Source organism: Equus asinus, chromosome 9, assembly GCF_041296235.1.
Source record: "Equus asinus isolate D_3611 breed Donkey chromosome 9, EquAss-T2T_v2, whole genome shotgun sequence".
Taxonomy (NCBI): Eukaryota; Metazoa; Chordata; class Mammalia; order Perissodactyla; family Equidae; genus Equus; species Equus asinus.
Genome location: NC_091798.1, coordinates 40,988,472 through 41,009,535, shown reverse-complemented (window position 1 = coordinate 41,009,535; position 21,064 = coordinate 40,988,472). Strand labels below are relative to the sequence as shown.

The following is a 21,064-nucleotide window of genomic DNA, read 5'->3' as shown; positions in this document are numbered from 1 at the left end:
GCCTCCTCCAAGGCCTGGTTTTGGATTTCCACATTGAGAAAGTTCCTTTTTTTTTTTTTCTCTCTTTTGGACAAGGCTGCTTGTTACATTCCCTCCTAATAATTCTTTCTCTTGACATTCCTTTTCCATCTGAGAGGTAGAGCCAAGTTCAGTGGTTCTCAAACTTAAACTCACATTGGAACCAGTTGGAGGGCTTAGTTAAAAAAACGTTGCCAGTTGTCACACCCAGAATTTATTAATTCAGTAGATCTGGGGTGGGGCCTGAAAATTTACATTTATAGAAAGTTCTCAGATGATGCTGATGCAGCTGGTCCCAACCACATTGGAGAACCACTGGCCTAGAGCAACTAATTTGGGTCTAAAGGTGTCCCACCCCTGATCTTCTACTCCAGTCCTTTGTCCCCACTCTCCAACCATGAGGAAGTGAGCCTTGAGTTATCACAACATTAATTCAAATTAGATGTCAAGGATTTCTTGACCATCAGGGTTGTTGGCCAAGTCAGTTCCAGGTATCTTCCTCCCTGTAAATCTTTAAGAATCTCTTCCACTCTTGCATATGTCTGGGTGAGTGAAGATCTGTTTAGTCCCCGCCATGCAACTGCCCTTCTCAGGCAGGGAATCCCTGGACCTGAGAATTGCAGAAACGATTGCAGGTGGAGGATGGAGAGCAATAGACTCAGAGCAAGCAGAGGGAACCCCCTCCCCTCCTACACTTCTATTTCTTTGACATTAAAGTATTTGTTTCTTCCTGGGCTCTGCTCATGCTGATGTCTGGGAAACCATTTATGCTTAATGTCCCCAACCCATTAGCAGCCCGGCATGGGGTTCTGCTAATTAGGCTCCTTAATGGTAGCGCTGTGAAGAGTGAGGTTGTAAGTGCCTGCACCAGCTTCCCAATGTCTGCTAGAGAGCAAGAATCTAAACAAAGATCAGGGCCCAGGTAACCTCAGAGGTGTCCTGAGAATGATTCATGCCAGTGTAGGAGGCTCATCTCATGGTAACCTTCTTCCTACCTCCATTTTGGTAGAGAGGCCTGAATAGGCCCCCTGATCACCTTGGCTGAAATAGCAAGACCCCCTAAAGACTCTAAAGCCTCCTTTCACCTCATATTAGAGGACAATGGGCTCCTTTGGAAGCATATTCTTGTACCAGTAGCCCTCATCCAGCATTTATGGAGCACCTCTATGCATGAAAGTCTCTCTTCCACATCACTTGCTGCTTCTTTCAAAATCCAAAAGCTCATACTTTATTTTGTTACCGAAGAAGTCGTGAGGGCCTTTGGCCTCAAATCTACGGGATCCCTGAGGATTGTTTATCTCTAACACTCTGCAGTTCTGTGTTGGCTGCTACTTCTGCAGCTGCTCTTGAAGAGTTGAGTTCAGTGGCTTTGATCTATAGAGGGAGTATTCAGGGTGCCCTCATTTAAGGGTAATCAGATAATGTTCCCAGAGAGGAGGCCATGCCTTGAATATAATCTTGATGTATTTGTCTCTTGCTCCTCTTGACATCTCATGATGCTTTTGGTTCTCCTTGATAACTCAAACTAGTGGTAGCTTCACAACATGTTGGGAGGCAAAGATATGCCCCACCCCCACCTTCAGTGAAACAGTTGAGAGAGGAAGTGATTTTCTGCTATTAAGAGGCATAGAGGGAGACAGAAAATGCCAGTGACTGGTTCATGCTCACCCTTCCCTCATTTCTGGGAACTCCAGGGCCTGGGACAGGTTGAGTACCTCTAGTGGGGACCCCAACACTGAGCCCCAATAGCCATCAGAATCACAAAGCTGGATAATGATGACTTTTCTCCTTTTAGTCAGGGAGAGCCCATGTGGGCACCTATATTCCAGGCCACCAATAAGCCAGCTAGTTGGCCAAGAGCTTGAGGGCCTTCTCTTTCCTGCTTTTTCCATCCTGGCTCCTCAGCCTCAGGTCTGAGCCATGGGGAACCCTCTCCAATCTGCTAGAACAGAACATCACAAGCTGCTCCTGTTGTGGTCTGGGCCGCCAGTTCCCCAGCCTGCTGCTGCTGGAAGAAGGCTATGATGTCAGTAATCAGTCCACAGTATCTCTCCACATGCCAGTCCCTTTGTTGGGGGAGGAGGGGCCGTTTGGAAAGAATCATGTCTGAAGCAGGCAATTTGGAGAGAAACAGGGAGAATGCAGGAAGGGAGAAGTGCTCAGGTCACCAATTGAGCAAAGCCATGTTTCAGCCAGGCCACATTGTGCCCACATTTTTTCCATGGCCCAGCCTTCCCACATGGCCTGTTTAGGCCCATCTGCCCAGCTCTCATCCCCTCTCCTGCTTCTGGGTCCTGGAGAAATGCCGGCATTTCCCTTCTCTGTCCCTTCTGCCTTCCAGGCCCCACCTGGCCCATTCCCAAGATGTACAAACCTCCATGTGGAGGCTGGCTTGGAGGCAGGCAGTATAAGCAGGATAGGGACTAGAACTAAAGGTTTGAGCTGATGATCCTGTGTTCCAGAGCCAAAGGTAGGTGGGCACACTAAGCAACTGAAATGTCAGCTGCTTCCTAGCCCCCTTCCCTACCAGGATGTGATTTCCCTGAAGCAGGCTTTAGAGATGGAAGACCTGTGCTTGACTCAGATCTGTTTCTCGTCTAGTTGGTAGCTTTGGGCAAGTCAACCCCTCTGAGTCTCCACTTCGTCATCTGTAAAATGAGGGCATTATGTAGGGTAATTTGAGAAAGAAATGAGTAAACCAAGAACTGTAGTAGACATCTTAGTTACCCTTCTCATGCCCTGCCCCTTTAGGTCCCCCTGGATGTTGGTCACACAGGAGCTGCTCTCTTGTGTGCCTGAGGGGTCAGGATGCCCCTAGGAGGCAGCTCCTACCCTGCCCAGGAGCAGCCAGAGCCCTGAAACCTCCAAAAAGAGATGCATGAGCCCATATCTGTGTTGTTTTTCCAAGGACCCATGGGAGGGGTGTGGGTGGAAAATAACTTGGGTCGCAAGAGGCTCTGTGGGGTAGCAGGGGTAGGGATGGGGGAGGTGAGGTCTCATTTCTATTGCTTTGTCCCAGAAGCCCCCAAAGTATGTGTGTGCAGGTTTTTTGTCCTGCCCGGCCCTGGCCAGGTTTGAAGGAGGAATCCCCACTCAAGATTGATGTCACAGACTTGCCTTCCCCTCCCCCAGGCTCATCCTTGGTGATTTAAAGAAATTATCTGGACATAGGAGTTAATGGAAGTAGGTTGCTAGTGTGTGGGCGAATTCATCACTGTCTCCCTGCATTCCAAGAGCAGATCTGTCTTTCAGGGTGAGATATCCTGGAGTGACTTTCCAAGGTCTGAGAAGTATAGGCTACCTTGGGAGGGCAGGGTTGGGGGCAGCCTGAGCAGGATTTTGGGAAGCTGGGATGACTGCAAAGTGCTGTGGGAATGACTAGGAAGGCTTTCCCTTTTGTTTCTTTAATTGTGGGGGAAAGGGAGGGAGAGGGTATTGGCATTGCCAGAATGCTACTGCTCCAGACCCCCCCACCCCCAGCTGTCTCCTGCCTTGGGAAGCAGGTATATCCCCTGCAGCCCACTGCTCAGGGTGAGGAGGGCTGTTTTTGCAGCTGTCGTTGGCACTGATGAAAGAGGTGGAAGGGAGGAGAGGTGAAGGACAGCTGTTTGATGGGGTAGTACTCTAGAGGGAAGAGGACTGGCTTTCCTCCTTTCCATCCCTCCATTTGAGCAACTCAGCACTTCCTGGAGGTGGCACTCAGGGAGGGAGCTGTTTTGAAAGCACAAAGACCTAGTGCTGGAAGGCTTGGAGGCTGGGGTAGGGGGTGTGAAGAGGGGAAGATATTTATGCAAAGGGGCAGAACTCCCTGGGCCACAAGAAGACTGCTGGCCTTCCAGCCCCACACACAGTCAGGCCTTCTCCACAATTTAAGCGTGTGTGTGTGTACACACACATGTGCACTGAGGCCTACATTTAGTGTGAGAGCAGAGATGCAGCTATGAAATGTTTAGAGGGAGAATGACTAGAGACAATGCTGAGGTTTGTTCCCCATCTCTCCAGCTGGTCAGATGGTTTCTCTCAGATATTTACCTGGGTCTTACTTGGTCATTTCTCTGCTCCTTTTTCTTGCGGCTTCTTCCTCTCCCCTTGGTTTCTCAGTGTCCTGTCTCTTCCCTCTCCCTTCCTCTCTATCTCTGATCTTGAAAATGGGAAGTGTTGGAAGACTCTCCCTTCTAGCTGCTATTATTTAGGATCCAGCAAGATGGATTTAAATCAGATTAAACAAAGAACTAAGAATGGGGAGTAGTGGGTGATCAGGAGAGAAGGCAGCCACTAGGAGTAAGCTGTGGAATCCTATAGGCTCACAGAATGTTGGAGCTAAAGAGACCTAAAGAATCTTTGAGTCTCTCCTGAGCTTATGGACATAGAACTGGAGGTCCTTTGGGAAACAGCTGTTATTATCTGAATTATCAATGGTAAATTTGGACATGTCCCACTCGTACCTGGGGGAGTTGCTGGGGAGAAGTGGGGTCTTTCCTCTGGTCCCCAAGGCTGGCACTAAGATGAATCACTGTGGCACAGGCTTTTCTCTCTGAGGCTCAGAGGAGGTGGCTGATTTTGCTACGTGGACCATGACTTTTGTCCTGAAGCCAAGGGCATCTGCAGGTTGGGCAGCCCTCCTGAGAGCTCTGGGCATATGCCCAGAGGCCAGGCTGCAAGGCCCTGGTGCGTCATCCTTCTCCCAGGTGGACAGCTCTCTGGACATTCTCCTCTTCAGTGATCCCTGGGGAAGTTCAGGTCTGATTCAGTCTCTGACAGTGTATGGTGAGGGCAGCATAAAGCATGGTCCCTTCTGCTGGGACTGCTAGAATCTCCTTTAACACTCCTTCCTTCCTCCCCTCTCCAACTGGCTTCAGGCAAATCAGACAGCAGGGGGCACTCCTGGGTCATCCCAGAAGAGGATTCTGGGCTGCTGTCTTCAGCTTGGACTCTGAGAACGTTGGAAATTTTCTGTCCACCTGTCAATCTGAGCGTGAGCAGGGCAGACCCTTTGAGAGCTGGATGCAATCTTTTTCTAGCAGGCAGAGACAGAGACTTGAGAGAAAATTGGCTTTTCTAACTTGTCCCTGAGACTCCTTGGGCTGGAAGAAATCTGACTTTTGCCTTTGGGAGATCACCTAGTAGGGCAGGTCTCCATCTGGGAGCCATGGCCAAGGCCAGATGGGTCCCAGTTTATGGACAGTGTAACTCTTGGCCCCTTGCCAGTCCCCCCAGCAGCGGACTCTGGTTTGGCTAACCTTGGGGAGCTGAATTTTCTTCAGAATGACTTCCAGATTAATTTTTGTTGCTAATACCCATGCCCTGCCCACTAGGTTCTTTATCATGGGGGGAAAAAGGCTTTTTCTCTTTTCCCCAGATCTAACACAGTCCTCTGTGACTGTTCCTGGACCTATCTGGGAGCCAGATGGGAATGAGCTGAGGCAGGGAGGGTGTGCAGGTCGGTGGGGTGTGGCACATTCCTGGCTTGTAGCTGACACAGGTAGGGCTTTCTGGGCAGCAACTGCCCTGAGGGAAAGCCCTGAAGGGGAGGCTTCCCAACTCAGCTCCTGCTTTCTTTCCAGTTGTCTCCTTCAGACTTCCTCATCCCCCACCCAGTCATTCCAAAGCCACTGAGCCTCAGGAATTCTCCTTTCCAGTAACGGGGTCTGTGTGGGTATTGATTTATGAGCACAGAGAGGATAAGATGGCCTGTATCAGGTTCCACATCCCCAGATGCTTCTAGCACCTCCAGGTTCTCTCTATCCAAAGAATGGGGAGAGTCTAGAGCATGGTGGCTGGTGTGGAAGACGGGATCTCTGGGTTGGAGATAAACGCTTTGTTGCTAGCAGAGCTAAGGGCACGAGGCTGAGTCAGTGAAGTTATTCTGGGGGAGGATATGTCCAAGTCATCCTCAGATCTAGTCTCTGACATCAGAACCTAAAGTCACTGGTTCTCCCTAGAGTCTGGCCTTCAGAGCTCCACCTCATCCCACAGGGCCTCGGGAATGTGGTGACCGTTAAGGCAGCAAGTCTTCCAGGCTACGGAGGAGGGGGGCTAGGGGAATGGAGACAAGCCCAGTGTTGGAGCCCCTGGTTGGGTCTGCCACAAGAACTGCCCGACCCTCCTCCAATGTCTTAGGGGTCCTGACAGCCCCAGCCCCGGCCCACCCTCACTGAGGCACTAACTCTCAAGCTCTCTAGGGCAGTAGAGGTTAGGGATGGGGCCTCCTCTGATTGCAAATCTGTAGAAAGCAAATTCTGTAGCTTGCCTGTAGCCTTTTGCCAGCGTCTCCCAATGCTTTCAAGTAGGACATTTTCCCTGAGATTTCACCTAAGCTCTTCCAGCTGCAGTTCTAGCCTACCCTTCAGCATGTGGCACGCCTGGAGACCCTGGGACACCACCTAGGCAATTCATGTGCCATTGGATCAGTGAGACACAGATGTGCGGAAAGGGCCATGGATGAGATAGACTGCAGCACGAACCAGCCTATTCATTCACAAACCAGTCTCAAAGGTCAAAGTGTGACTGGGACCTGGAGGAATGTTGGTGTTTTCACGGAGGAAGATGGTGAGGGTTTGGGAGCAGTCTGCAATTGCCAGCCATATCTGAGCTCTCGTTATGGAAATGAGGCCTCAGCTAGATCAAAAAAAGACAGGAAACTTTAAGAGGCATCATAGCTCCACCTCTCAGCCATTCTCTTGAGCCGTTTCCATGAGCCTGGCATCTGACCCTGTGTATAGGGACAAAACTTTTTTCAATTCTAAATGACCATTTATCCCTTCCCTCCAGGATGCTGATCATTAGCTGGACATCAGCCTGCTCAGGGAAACTCAGGCTCCTGAGATGGAAATAAAGGCGTGCAGAAGCCAAAGGCTCATGCCTGGTTCAGAAGTGAATGAGAAGTTCAGTGGCATGGCCATTAGGAATGACCCCCCCCCAATCCCCACTATGATTCTAGAAGCCTCATTTTCATGGCCCCTACTGCTTAGAGAACTAGGAGTTTGGGCTAGCTCAGTGATGGCTTCTAGGTGTATAATCTGAAGGACTTGAGGGGAGAAAGGGGATGTAGGAATCATAATAACAGCTCCTATTCATTGAGCACTTTCTCCAGGTAAAATGTTGTTCTAAGCATTTCACATCCTTTATCTTGTTTAATCTTCAAACAACCCGTTGAATCATGATTCCTATTTTACAGATGAGTAAACGGAGGTACACAATGACAATAAAAATTAAAATAGTAATAATAATAAGATTTTAAGAGCTTTAATTTTTTTCTAAACTGACCCAGTGCCAGGCCCTGCATAAACACATTACAGGTATGATATTATTGAGTCCTGGGAAGTCATCATATTATCCTTATTTTCAGCTCAGGAAACTGAGACTGAGAGAGAAGTGACTTCCCCAAGGTCACCGAGTTTTAGAAAGTGACCAAGCCAGGAGCCAAACCCACTTCTGTCTGATTCCAAAGCAGCCTATGCTCATGATTGCCTAGCAACACTACCTCCCTAGGGGACTGTCATGGAGAGAGCAGGTGGTTATGGAAGATTTTCCCACTGGCCTCTAAAAGCAGGAGTACCCCTAGCCCATGGGTTGAGCCAGGAGCTGCAACATCTGGCATTCTGGGAAGCTGTGGAAGAGCACCCTCCAATCCCCACCTGACAGTGAGGGAAGCTTTGATGCTGTCTTTCCACTCACTTGGAACTGGGCTGCGTAAACCCACAAACTGCAGGAAAACAGATCCTGGAACAGGGAGGCAGGGGATGTTTGTTCTGGCTCGCAGCCTCTGCCTCCCTGCTCACCCTGCGATGTGTGCCCCAACCCTGGCAGCCGGTCATGGGGCTGCTGTCAGTCTCTGCTCTCTCCATCGTCTCTGTGAATCTCGCTGGGCTGTGTTGCCTTGGTAACTTGATGGGAAGCTCTTGAGGTTTTCTGGAATCAGAGACAGCTACGGAGGGAGGAACCAGGCTCTGTTGGGCTGCCAGTCACGAAAGGGAAGAAATCATCCCAGTGCCCACAGCTCCTGCCAGCCAGCCAGTCCTTCCTTGGGTCTGGCCTCAGCGTCTTCTGTTGCATCTGCAGGAGCTTTGTAGCCTTTAGGGCTGGGCCTAAGAGGAGGGAGCTGTCAGGTACTGCTCTGCCCTTGGAGTTGGCTCCCACTGTCGCCAGAGCTGCCTGGACTCCTGCTTGCTCCTGTGCCCTGGCCTTGAAGTCTTAATTGGTTTTATGAAGTTCAATGCTTATTTTTTATGAGACAGATAATTACTGTGAGGAGAGGTCAAGACCTCCTCTGCTGGACTTGGCAGGGCCTCCAGAATTGCTGACTTCCCAATCAGCACCAGGCAGACTGATGGGATCAGGGTGGGCAGGGGCAGGCCTGGGGGGCTGGTGGGAGGGGGATACTCACCATGGGAGGAGGAGCCAAGTCTCCAGGCTTGTAGTCCCTGTGATGGGATCAGGGAGGAGACTGTGCCTGCTGGCCTCTTGAAGGAGCCCACACATCTGAGGTGGGCCCCTGCAGATGCTGTCCTTCTTGGAGAGGGGTGGGGAGTGGGAGGTGTGGCTCTCCTCCCAGCCCTGTGGCAATTCTCTTAGGCCTCCTGGGGGGATTCCTACATGGAGCTGCCTGTGGCTGTGCCAAGAAATCCTCATTCTTGACATCATTGTTACCTGTGGAGCTGTTTCTTCCTTCCACTCTCCTTGTAGTCTTCCTTTCCTTTCTCCCACAGTCTCAGTCTGAAATATGACCTATTTCTTCCTTAGGTCAGTCTCTATAACTGGTCTCTGCTTCTCTCTTGGTCATTCACCTCAGTCCTAGTCCTGGATGCTGGATCTCTCTCTTTCTCACCCCCTCTTCTTCTCTCCTCTCCAGGAGAGAATTGACTCGCTGCACATTGGAGGGCAGCTCCACTCGCTGACCCGCTGCTGGCAGAAGCAGGGTCTGAGGATGGTGGAGGGTAGTTTGGGGAGTAGTGCAGGAAATTCCGCTGATGCTGGGATGGCCAGGAAGAGCATGGGGGCAGAGATGCACATCCTTCTCTCCAGCCTAGGAGCTGCTGTCCAGGTTTGTGACTCCCAGATGGGCTGAGAGGTTGGCCCTGTCTCTAGACCAGACTGAACATCTGTGTGCCCTGTTTCCCCTAGCCTTCTGGGAAGGATCTTTGACAACCTGCTCTGGCTCTAGTTACTGTCTGTCTGTCCTCATGTCCTCCTCCAGGGGGAGGAGGAGGCTGACCCATTCATGAAACTGAGCCACTTGCTGGATATGGCTGGCAGTGGGACAGAATGGCCTCAGGAAGACCTTACCTACTCAACATATTGTCAAACTTCCTCCTCCCCTTGCCTTCTGACTCAGTGGGCAACTCCCCAGGAGTTGCTTCCTCTTTAGAGTAAGTCCATCCTTGCAGGGAAAGAAGAATGGAAGAATGAGACTTGAGCTTTCCAGGTCAGGAGGGAGGAGAGAGGCTGGGTCCTCTTCCTTCTCCTCCTCCTCTTCCTCCTCCATTTAATTAGCTAATGTCTGTAAAGGCCTGGGCCACAGAAAAGCCCTATACAAATGTTGAGCACAATTTCATTTCCAAGACTTGCCAAGAATATATTTGCAGGCTTGAGCAAAAGGTCACTGGGCCTGCCTGGGACAGAGGGAGGACTTCCTACAGTGCCCAGAGAGAGGCTGCCCCTCCGCAGCTGGGGCAGGGAAAGGAGAGACAACAGTGGTGGCCCGGGTCTCTGCCTCCTTGGTGCTCCAGCTGAGCATCCTGGCACCATGCCTGCTTCACATTGCTCCCCACCCCTCCTGACTCCCAGGGTCCCTAGAGGCTCAGCCCTCCCTGTAAGGGCCATCTTCAGAGACTTTCCACCAGGAGATTATGCTAATATTCACAACAGCTAATATTCATTGAACACTTACCATGTGCTGTTGTGCTAAGGGGGCTGGAGCTCTCCAGCTTGGGGAGAAGTGGGGTGGAGGAGCTTTCCAGGGAAGTGAGCCCCTGGGTCCTGTAAGACCTGCATGAAGTCTTTCTGAAACCTTTAGGAGTGGGGTATCACTTATCTTCTCTGAACAATGAGAGGAAGTCCTGCTTTGTAATCCAGGTCCCTCCAGCATGGCATGGATGTTCTGCAAGTTTCTGGACTCTCCTCTCCTTTCCCCAGTGATGACTCACTTGGCCCTAAATCCATTGTGAAAGATCATTGAGGCAAATTAGCCTTGACAGGCTCCATGTCCAAGGGGCAGTTTTCCAGTTTTTGGTGCTCCAAGGCCTGCTTATGTGTCTGGGCCCCTCAGAATTCTATATGATCCAGTACTGAGGAGTGACCCATTCCCTCCATCTCTGGGCAGGACTTGGCTTTGGGTGAGGGCCAGAGTGGCAGAGGCTGGGAAAGTGGAATAGCCAGCCTTATCCCTCACAGCTCCAAAGTCAGAGTGAGTGCTTTGGGAGGGTGAGAGAGACAACAAAGCAGGGAATGGAGGGTTCTGGAAGAGGCAGACAGGCCAGGCTGGTAATATTGACGACTATTGATGATAATATTGGGATGTGTTTCCCACATCCCCTGGACCTCCTTTGTCTCTATCCCCTTACCCTCTAAAATCTGAACAGAGCTGGAATGGCCTTTTTTATTTTTTAAATTGTTATTTATTTATTTATTTTGGAGGAAGATTAGCCCTGAGCTAACATCCACTGTTAATTCTCCTTGTTTCTGCTGAGGAAGGCTGGCCCTGAGCTAACATCTTCCTCCACTTTTTATATGTGGGACGCCTGCCACAGCATGGCTTGAGTAGGTCTGCACCCGGGATTCGAATGGGCAAAGCCCAGGCTGCTGAAGCAGTGAATTTAACCACTGTGCCACCGGGCCAGCCCTATGGAATGGACTTTCTGAGAGACAAAGTCCTTGCACCCCCAAGCCCTGACATCCTCTACTCCATCTCGAGTTGTTCTCTGCCTTCTCTCTAGAGCCCAGGGGACTCCATGTGTCATCAATTCATTATCACCCTGATATAAGTCATTAGTCCTTGAAAAAGCATGCTTCCCTAGCTGAGGCCAGCCCCTCACAGCTTGAGAAAGAGTACAGGTGGATGGAGATGTGGGGGGTGGGGAGGAGAGATACACAAAGCCACACAGATACAAACACAGTGATGCTTATTCCCAGGGGTACGTGTAAATGGACACAAACCCACCAGCACACACAGCGCTCACACCTTTACACACGGGCACAGGGATGTTTTACATGGCCAGATGTGGTTATACCAGAGAGCCCACAGAGCTGTAGCACTGTAGCCGCACTCAGCTGCTTACAGTCCCCCAGATTCATTCAATATCTAGACTTGGGATGGGGCATCTAGCAGCCTCAGCCTCCGGCAAACCCAGAGGCCAGGTCCCCAGCCTCAGTGGGGGGAGGATGGGAGTGGAATGTGGGAGCTGAGGCTGGAGATCTGCGAGTTCCATTAGCCACAAGAAGCATGTCTGGAATCTAAAAGCACAGGGACAAGGGCGCTGCAAAGAGGTTCCTGACAGTGCGTTGGCATTTCCTACCCCCTCCCTCTCCAGGAAGCTCCTCGTGGTCAATAAAGCCATTTAGGGATTAGAGCAGCTCCCTCAATAAAAGCTGCTTATTCAAAAGGTGATTTCAGTTAATTTGCACTTACTTCATGGATATTATAATGCGTGGAAGAGCTGCCTCCTTTTGCTGTCCCCGTTTTGAGCCCCTGGCCCACACATCCCCTCTTCCTTTCACACTCCTCTCTTCCGCTACCACAGTGGGCACAGGTATCAGTGTGGGCTGGGCCATGCTTTGCAGCAACCCAGGGACCTTGATGGGGAGTGGGAGGTGGTGAACACTGGCCACTGACCCATGGTGCTTCGAGGGACAGCTCCAGGGACAACCAGAAGGGGCCACAGTTGAAAGAGTTTTCCCAAAGGAGAGGAAGGAGGGCAGAGGCCCTGTCAGAATGCTCCTAGTTTTCCCAGGGTGGGTGTAAGCCTGATCTTGTAGGGAAGGACAAATCTGACAGTTTGCTGTTTGCAAGCGGGGGTGCAATAAGGAATAGGCAGAATCAGCTTCAACAGAATCAGCTTCAACTTCTAGACTCCCTCTGGTAGCTACCTCCTATGCATTCAGTTCATTGAAAGAATATTTAATTAAAACCTCCTATGTGCCAGGCTTTATGCTAAGCACCTGGAATACAATGATGAATAAGACAGTGTGGCCCTTGTCCTCACAGAGATTCCAGTCTAGTGAGGAAAACTCAGAAAATGAGGAAACCAGCTGATGAATACAGAATTACAAATTATATAATAAGTACGATGAAGTAAACAAACAGGGTGCTGAGATAGAAAGGGATACCTACTTCAAATGGAGTAATCAAGGAGGGGTGGTGACTTAGGAACAGTAGGAGCCAGAGGAATAGGAGCCAGAGGAAGAGCATTTCAGGTTACAGGAACTGCCAGTGCAAAGGTCCTGTGGCAGGAACGTTGGAGAAACTGAAAGTGCTGTGGTCGGAGTGAGGCAATGAGAGATCGAGTGATACCCAATGAGGCTGATATGCTAAGATGGGCAGGGTCAGGTCCTGTAGGCCTTGGAAAGGAATTTGGTGTTATCCTAAGGGAGGGAAGCTCACAAAGAAATTTAATCAGGGCAGTGAGAGGCATGAGCTGACCACCATTCAGCAGGAGGATGTGTTAGAAGGGTACTAGCTGATGCAGGCAGACCAGTATGGAGGCTATTGCAGTTACCCTAGTAAAGAGGGGCAGGAAGGGGAGAAGGAAAGCATCCAACTTTTTTTTAAAGGGAGAATCAAAGTTCTCAAGGTACCTGCTAGGTAATGTAGGGGAGGAGGACATTTCCTCTTCCCAAATGGGGGTTCATCTGGCCGGAGAACGAATTAAATTCACATGAGACAGAACAGCAAGAGAAAATTAAACAAAGCTTTATGAGGAACCATGGCCCGGGGCCTTTCTTCCCAAAGGAAGAAAGGGCACCGAAGAAGTGGGGTGCACATAGTGGTTATATACCCCCAAACAGGGTGTTTCACATGTGATTGAAATGTCCCTCCCACAATAGTCACAAGATTGCCCTGTCGGCACAGTGCTTGATGGACACAGCAGGCAGTGATCTGCTATCTCAGTGGGTGGTGGGCGTAGCTGGGCGGTCACAGGTGAGCGCAGCAATCAGTTCCTTCCCTAAGGAAAGATGCTTAATCCTTAAAGAAATGCCACCGTTGGGAGGGAGGAGGGAAGTCAGTTACAGGAGGTTACCAGACTAGCACAATAAAATGCAGATTTAAGTCCTTGCCTTTGGTATTGATGAAGAGTTTCTAGAGAGAAGGTCATCTCCTTTCTTCTTCCTGGTACAGAGAGGGAGGCACCTTTACAGACAGAGATTTACCTTACAAATGTAAATGTGTGCTAACAAAGGGCAAGTTCCATTCCTCAGAGCCTCCTTCCCTGTCCCAGTTTATCAAAAGCAATCAGCCTCAAATAATCCTGATGCCAAAGAGACATATCTTGGGGTGGCCAATTTCAGGTCCCCACAGTACAAATCAACAATTCCTGGGGCCAGCCCCATGGCCCAGTGGTTAAGTTCCTGCGCTCCGCTTTGGTGGCCCAGGGTTTTGCTGGTTCGGATCCTGGGCTTGGACATGGCACCGCTTGTTAGGCCACATTGAGGCGGCGTCCCACATGCCACAACTAGAAGGATCTGCAACTAAGATATACAACTATGTAGCAGGGGGACTTGGGGAGAAAAAGCAGAAAAAAAAAAGAAGATTGGCAACAGTTGTTAGCTCAGGTGCCAATCTTTTAAAAAAAAAATAGAATTCCTCTCTTGATTTGTCCTTTTATCACCCCCAAGGTATGCTGTGGGATTTCCCATCCCAGCTCAGGGCAAAGCCATGGCTGGTGCCTCCTTACTCCCACATCAGCCCATGGTGAGGGCACTGTCTTTTGGAGGCTCTCCAGGGAAGATGCCTACCTGCCTCCTTCTGGCACATCCTGCAGGACTGGGAGGAGCTTGCCAGTCAGTGGGGAGGGGTCAGTTTCAATGCCTTCTTGCCCAGTTGATCTGGAGCATGTCCGTAGTGCTGCACACTGGGCAGTGTCCAGCTCAGGCCTAGCTGAGTCAGGTAGACACAGAGCCAACCACCCCTACTCCCCAAACCAGGTTCCCAGAGACTCCTCTCCTGCCCTTCCCACCATTGATCAGGAGATAGGAACAGTGTCAGAATCAGGACTGAGGAAAGTGGGGCCTCTCAGAGCCTAAACCACCCTCCTGGGGATGCAGGAATATGAGGTGAGGATCCTGAGCTTGAACATTTACAGGTAGCACTCAGGATTGAAAACTGATTTATAGTCTGAAGGCAGACAGGAGGGAGCGGGAGGAAGGTGGGGAGCTGTGTACAGTGCAGCCTTGTTGGGCGGCGGTAATTATATATTACATTGAACTGTCCTTGCAGCACAGTGAAGGGCAGTGGGAATGAGACTCTAAATCATGCTTCCCTGATGCTCCCCATAGCTCACTTCCCCGTGATGTGGCCCTAGAGCCCAGGGCTGACACTTCTATTCTAAACACACACACACACACACACACACACACACACACAGCCTGGGGGCTCCAGCCTGACTGGGGACCCAGAGAGTAGGAAGATGGGATGTTATCACCTCTGGCAGCTTCCAGGGGCTGCTCATCCTATAGGCCTCATTGTTTATTGCTTCCCACACCTCCCACACTCTCTATCCCCCTTCTTCCACTGGGGCCCAAATGTGGGCTGTGTCATTTGAAGAAGACATCCCTGTCCACCCTTTATTTGTTCGCCCCTGCATCTTTCTTCTCCACACCACAGTCACTGCCTGGGTTCAGTTGGCACCTTGTCACTTCTCTCCTGGATTTTTGCAACTTTCTCCTAACTCACCTTCACCCCTAATCCATCATCCTTTGTTGCCATGGTGATCTCCCTAAACACACCTTGGACCATAACCTTTTTATTTTTAAGATTTTTTTTTTCCTTTTTCTCCCCCGGTACATAGTTGTGTATTTTTAGTTGTGGGTCCTTCTAGTTGTGGCATGTGGGACGCCACCTCAACGTGGCCTGACAAGCAGTGCCATGTCCGTGCCCAGGATCTGAACCAGCAAAACTCTGGGTCGCCGAAGCACAGCGTGTGAATTTAACCACTCAGCCACGGGGCTGACCTCCTGGACCATAATCTTGATTTCATTTGTCAGAGAATTGCAGAAGTAGGGAGAGATGGTCAAAGACTTTGGTTCTTGAGGGCCCAGGTGGGAAGACATGTCCCCAAGCCCTTTGCAAGTTTGTGATTGTTGGCTTACCTCCCACCCTGAGCTATCAGCCCAGGAGGACCACTAGTATTCATCCTTCCTTCCCTGGCTAGACCCTGGCCCTTAGACCAATCACCTGGACTTCCTACCAATCCCCCTGTCTCTCCCTTCAGGCCCCTGGCCACAAGCAGCTGGTACTTCCTGGTTCCTTAGGGAGGTGGTATTGCTTAGTGGTAATGAGAAAGGGCTCTGCGTCAGACAGATCTAGATATGAATTCTAGTGACCACACACAAGTTATTATGTAGTGAACAGATTAAGATCATGAACTCTGCAGCCAGACTGCCTTGGCTCTGCTATTCTTTAGTCTAGGTAGGGCGAGTTACTTAACCTGTCTGTGCCATTTCCCCATTTCTAAAATAAGGATAATAATAGTACCTACCTCATAGGGTTGTTGTGCAGATTAAATGAGCACAACAATAACACCATGCCGTTACAACAGTGTTGTGAGTGTGAGCTATTATTATTGTAATTTCAACTTTCTGAGTCAGTTTCCTTGTCTACAGCAAGTCTCCATAACATGTCTCCTCCTTGTCTCAAGGTTGTCGTGAAGATCAAATGACACATTCCCTTTAGAAACTCAAAGGTTCAACACATGTAAGGTAAGGTATTACTATTATTTATTGTCAGGTATTTTCTCCCTGAGGTTCTTAGGATTTGGGCAAGAGGGCCTTTTTTTCCCCCTCCCCAAAGCCCTAGTACATGGTTGTATATCCTAGTTGTAAGTCATTCTAGTTCTTGTATGTGAGCCACCACCACAGCATGGCAACTGATATATGGGTGGTATGGTTCTGTGACTAGGAACCCCAGGTCACCGAAGCAGTGAGCGTGCTGAACTTTAACCACTAGGCCATCAGGGCTGGCTCGAGGGCCACATCCTTTGAACAACAAAGCAGCTACCTTCATCATCCTCCTACATCAGCCTCAAGGCAGAAAATTGTGGAATCCTGGAGCCAGGAGCAGCCTTGGAGTTCAACTGGTCCAGAGGAAGGGGCATAAAAGGCCATGCAGACAGATGGGCATCTCTGATAGAAAGAGAGATGATTTCAAAGGAAGCTGCTAATTAAATTAAGAACAGAGGGTCCGGCCCCATGGCCAAGCGGTTAAGTTCGCACACTGCGCTGCGGCGGCCCAGGGTTTTACTGGTTCGGATCCTGGGCGCGGACATGGCACCGCTCATCAGGCCACGTTGAGGTGGTGTCCCACATGCCACAACTAAAATATACAACTATGTACCAGGGGGCTTTTGGGAGAAAAAGGAAAAATAAAATCTTAAAAAATAATTAAGAACAGAGAATTTATTCTCTTCATTGCAGAGGTGGACCCAGGTTTTGTGGGTCCTGAAGCTAATACAATTTGGGAAAGCCCACTTTAAGAAAAAGAATACAAAATTATGAACATAAAATTAGGTGCAGGCTTTGGAAGGGGTCTGTGCAAATGAGGAGCCCTGAAGCTTAAGCTTCATTGGCTTCATGGAAAATCTACCTCTGCCACCACATCAGGTGGGCATTTGACAAATACTTGTTGGTTGCTTATGGCCAAAACAAACCATTTCCACTGTGTCACAGGCTAGGATCTCCAGAGGACTGGAGTGGGCTCATCCTCCACTCAGACTCTGGAAGTCACTCCATTATGTGGGCTGTGGCTCCTCCACTGCCTTCACCTCAGGTTACTTGTTCTTTTTCAAGAGCCACAGGCTATTTATTTTTGCTTTCAAAGTACTTACATGTGATTTACATAGTATTAATATTCACACTCATATATGGAACCCTTCCTCTGCTCCAGCTTAGCTGGAATCCTGGGACTTAGTTAAGAAGTGTATCCAACTCTCTCTCTTCCAAGGATATAGAGGGAAAGATACATTCAATTTGGAGATGAGTGAGAGAGAAGGATGATGATGATGATGACATTTGTCTTGGAGTCAGTTTCCTAAGTCTTTGTTCCTACTCAAATTGTCCTCCTCCACATATCCTTGTCCCCTGCTAACCTCATCCCTTCCCAATTTCCCCATGATTATGAAGGTGGAAATTCACATATTCAAGGAGACATGCCTATTCAAATGCTGGGCTTACTTTGGCTCAATTTGTGGCCCCTGAAGTTGAGAGGCACATGGCATCAAGATGCCAGCAGACAAGAGTACACAGGAGTTCTTCCTCACATCACTCTCAGGAAAAATCAGTCCCCTAGCACTGTTTGGAAGCCTAGTTTATTCCTCTCAGTGATGGAAACAGATGGCGGGTGGGAGTATGTATGAGTGTGTGTGTGTGGGCACGCACATAAGCTGTACACACATATGAAAAGTGTGCACACATGTGTGAGACAGTGAATGCCCACATGCACATTAGTACATCTACTAAGACAGGCAGAGGAAGTGGAGGTGAGGATGTAGGAAGGAAATCTCTCAATCTGAGAAAACCACATTGTGGTTCTAAATGACATCAGAGGTGAAATCTGCTTTCCCAGCTGTGCTCTGTCATGGGGAGCCAAAAAAGAAGCTGGCAAGGCAAGAAAAGGTCTCAGGGCAGGGATGGGGTGCAGCTGCAGGTGTCACCACCAGCTCCAGCAATGACATCACTCTCCCAGATCCCTCCTTTGAGGTGATGAGTCACCCAGAGTCCAATCAATACTGCATTCCATTTGTCTATGCCATCTTTACGCTCTCATGGGCCAATTCATGCTTTTCTCTTCCACACAGCCTAGCCCCTGGCCCCCATGTACCACTGAGGGGCCTGAGCCTAAACTCTGGGGCTTAGCTCTCTTTTACACCTCTATCAGAGAAGGCAGGAATCCCTGCTTCTGGGTGAGGCAATTAGAAGGGAACAAGAGAAACAAAAAGAGAAATATTCCTGTATGTACAAGGGTCTGGGAACAGAAGTTGAAAACTTGGAAAGCCAGCCTGTGAATAAGGAGAGGAGAAAGAGGAAGAGGCAGAGAAAAGAGAATGGAAAGGGGAGAATCAGAAGAAAGAATGAACAGGGAAATGGGATTGAGGAAGAGAGAGAGGGTGAGGTGTGGCTGACAGCTGTGGACTCTCCCTTCTCAGGATCTTAGCACTTCTGTCCCATTTCCTGGCCCTCCAGTCATCTTTGGATCTCTAGCCCGAGTGATGTAGGAGGAAGCCCAACACTCCAAACTACCTCCCCCCGGGGGAGGAGCTCCAAGTCTACCCTACCAGGTTTCACCTTAGTCCCATCCTTCTTGTTGGAATTGGGGTTTTGTGGGGCAGCTAGAAACAGGGCAGAGGGATGAGCAAAGAGTGAGAGGCACAAAGGAGAAGACAGTGCCCACTGGGGCAGCTCTGGTTTCTCTCTTTGGACCTCAGTTTTTTTCCAAGGCCTAGGCACCTGCCAAACCGTTGTTCCCTCTGGCCTGGCCCTCATGCTCGGTGGCAGCTTGAGCATCATCCCTTGCCACTGATGGGAATTGGAACAGGGGGCTCTTTATCTGACAGGAGAGGGACTTGACTGCCCAGCCTCTGTGACTCTAATTTCCCAAGATGCTTTTGTTCTCGGTGTAAAGTGAGCTGCCACAAGGAAACAGAAACCCTTGAGTCTATGTCTGAGTCAACAAGATAGCATCCGAGATAAGGCTGGGCTTTCACGACACCACAGAGAGCTTCTGGTGGAGACCCAGTGCCTCTGGATTCCTTCTCTGACTCACTGTAGCTGAGTGTCTCTGCAAACAAGAAAGTCTGTCTCCAACCCTCACTTCTTAACTCTCGATCAACAACAACAACAATAATGATATTAATAATAAAATAATAACAGCAACCATTTACTGAGTGCCTATATATGCCAGGGACCTTGGTGAGTGTCTTATGTACATTATTTCATTCAGTCCTGCAACAACACTATGGAATAATCACCATTGTAGAAAGTGAAGGAGGAAACTGAGGTTTCCAGAGGTTGCCTGAGATTTCCCAGCTTGAGGTGGAGCTGAAATGTGATCCCAGATCTGTCTGATTTTCCCTGCTTCAATCATGCAGCCTCTTTTTTGATTTTGAGTTGCAGTCCAAAGCTTTTATCTCCAGGAAGTACTCATTCCCTCCTCACACCCTCAGCTCTCCCCCCTGTACCAGCCTCTGGAAGCCCCTGGTTGCCCAGGCTGTCCTTTGTGCTCGCTCAGGTTAGTTTTGGAGTTCCCTGTGGCCCTTGGGGTTGAGCTGGTTACTAAGAGAGCAGTCTGGCTCCCACTCCCCAGGGAGGAGGATGGGGGTGAGAGTGGCTATCATTTCACACCAGGAACAAAAACATGAGGTTATTGGAGAGGTTTAGGGTCACGGGATGCCTTGGGCTCCTATTTCTCCAGAGTCCCAGAACAGGGGATAGAAAAATGTGGAAAACTACCAGGTCCTCAAGGGAACTGGGGATGAGGGCAAAGGTGGAACAAGAAACTCCTCTTTCCACCAGAGCCTGTGCCCCTAGAAGGCTGGTGCTGCTGTTTGCCGACAAGCCAGTCACAACTTCTTATGCTGCTTGAGATGCAGCCCAGCCTTCATTCCTAGACCTTGTGTGCCCCAGTGAAAGGAACCTTTTCCACAGGTTGTAAGACCCCAAGTACCTCCTGATGTGCTCAGTGAAAACAGTGTGCTGCTATGGCTTTGAGGCAATCTGGAGCCACCTCCTGCCAGACTGCCTTCTCCAGACCCCTCTCAGAGGGGGTGTTCTGGAGCTCTACTGGGAGACACCATGTGGACCAAATATCCCTCTGAGAGTCTATGAGCAAATCAGGGAGAGATCTGCAGAGAGAAAAGATAAGCAGGACAAAGACAGCTGGGTGTTCTCACACAGAGATGAGCAGTCAACACCAAAAGACAGAGAGCCAGAAACATGGAGATGGAGCAAAGCAACAAACAATATGGTCCTCCTTTCCCCTAGGGTCTGGGAACAGGCATTGCAGGGTAGCTCTAGGCATAATTTAGGACAACCCCTCTTATTTTTTAAAATTTTTTTCTTTTGGTGAGGAAGATTGGCTGTAAGCTAACATCCACTGCCAATCCTCCTCTTTTTGCTTGAGGGAGGTTGTCGCTGAGCTAACATCTATGCCAATCTTCCTCCATTTTGTATGTAGGACGCTGCCATAGCATGGGTTCATGAGAGGAGTGCAGGTCCACGCCCGGGATCTGAACCTGTGAACCCCAGGCCACTGAAGGGGAGCACGTAAACTTAACCACTACAAGCACTACGCCATGCCACGCCACTGGGTCGGCCCCAGACAACTTCCCTTTTATTTATCATTTATTTTTGTTTATTTATTTTTTTGAGGAAGATTAGCCCTGAGCTAACAACTGTGCATCTTCCTCTGCTGTATATGTGGGATGCGTCCCACAGCATGGCTTGCCAAGTGGTCCTTAGGTCCACACCCGGGCTCCAAACTGGCAAACCCCGGGCCACTGAAGCAGAGCTTGTGAACTTAACCACTGCGCCACCAGGTGGGCCTCCCTCTTTTAAATATAATGAAGTTGAAGCTCAGCGAGGAGACAGGAGCTGGCCTAGATCATGCTGATCCTGAGTGGGTCGCCCACTCTGTATTCTGGGAGCAACGAGAAGAGGTGGCTCGGCCGCAGCTGTCTTCTCAGAAGCAAGGAGACCTGAAGGGAAGGAGTCACAACTTCGACCACCCCCATCTGAAGCCCCCTCCCTGAGGACCTCAGGGGCTAGTCTCTCATCTCTCAAATGCCCTGGGCCCTCAGTTCCCTCGTTAATAAAAACATGAACAAGAACACCTGCCTTCTTT

General features: G+C 49.8%; 1 protein-coding gene across 4 annotated transcripts in view; it reads left to right on the top strand.

Moving 5' to 3' along the window:
- Positions 1–21,064, top strand: part of CTNNA1 (catenin alpha 1) — a 311,563-nt gene that overhangs the window by 46,023 nt on the left and 244,476 nt on the right. The window contains exon 2 of one of the 4 annotated variants that reach the window (XM_070518127.1): positions 15,870–15,930. The exons of the other annotated variants lie outside the window; for them this stretch is intronic. The gene's annotated coding sequence lies outside the window, so the exon portion shown is untranslated. The remainder of the gene's footprint in view (positions 1–15,869; positions 15,931–21,064) is intronic. 4 annotated transcript variants of the gene reach the window in all.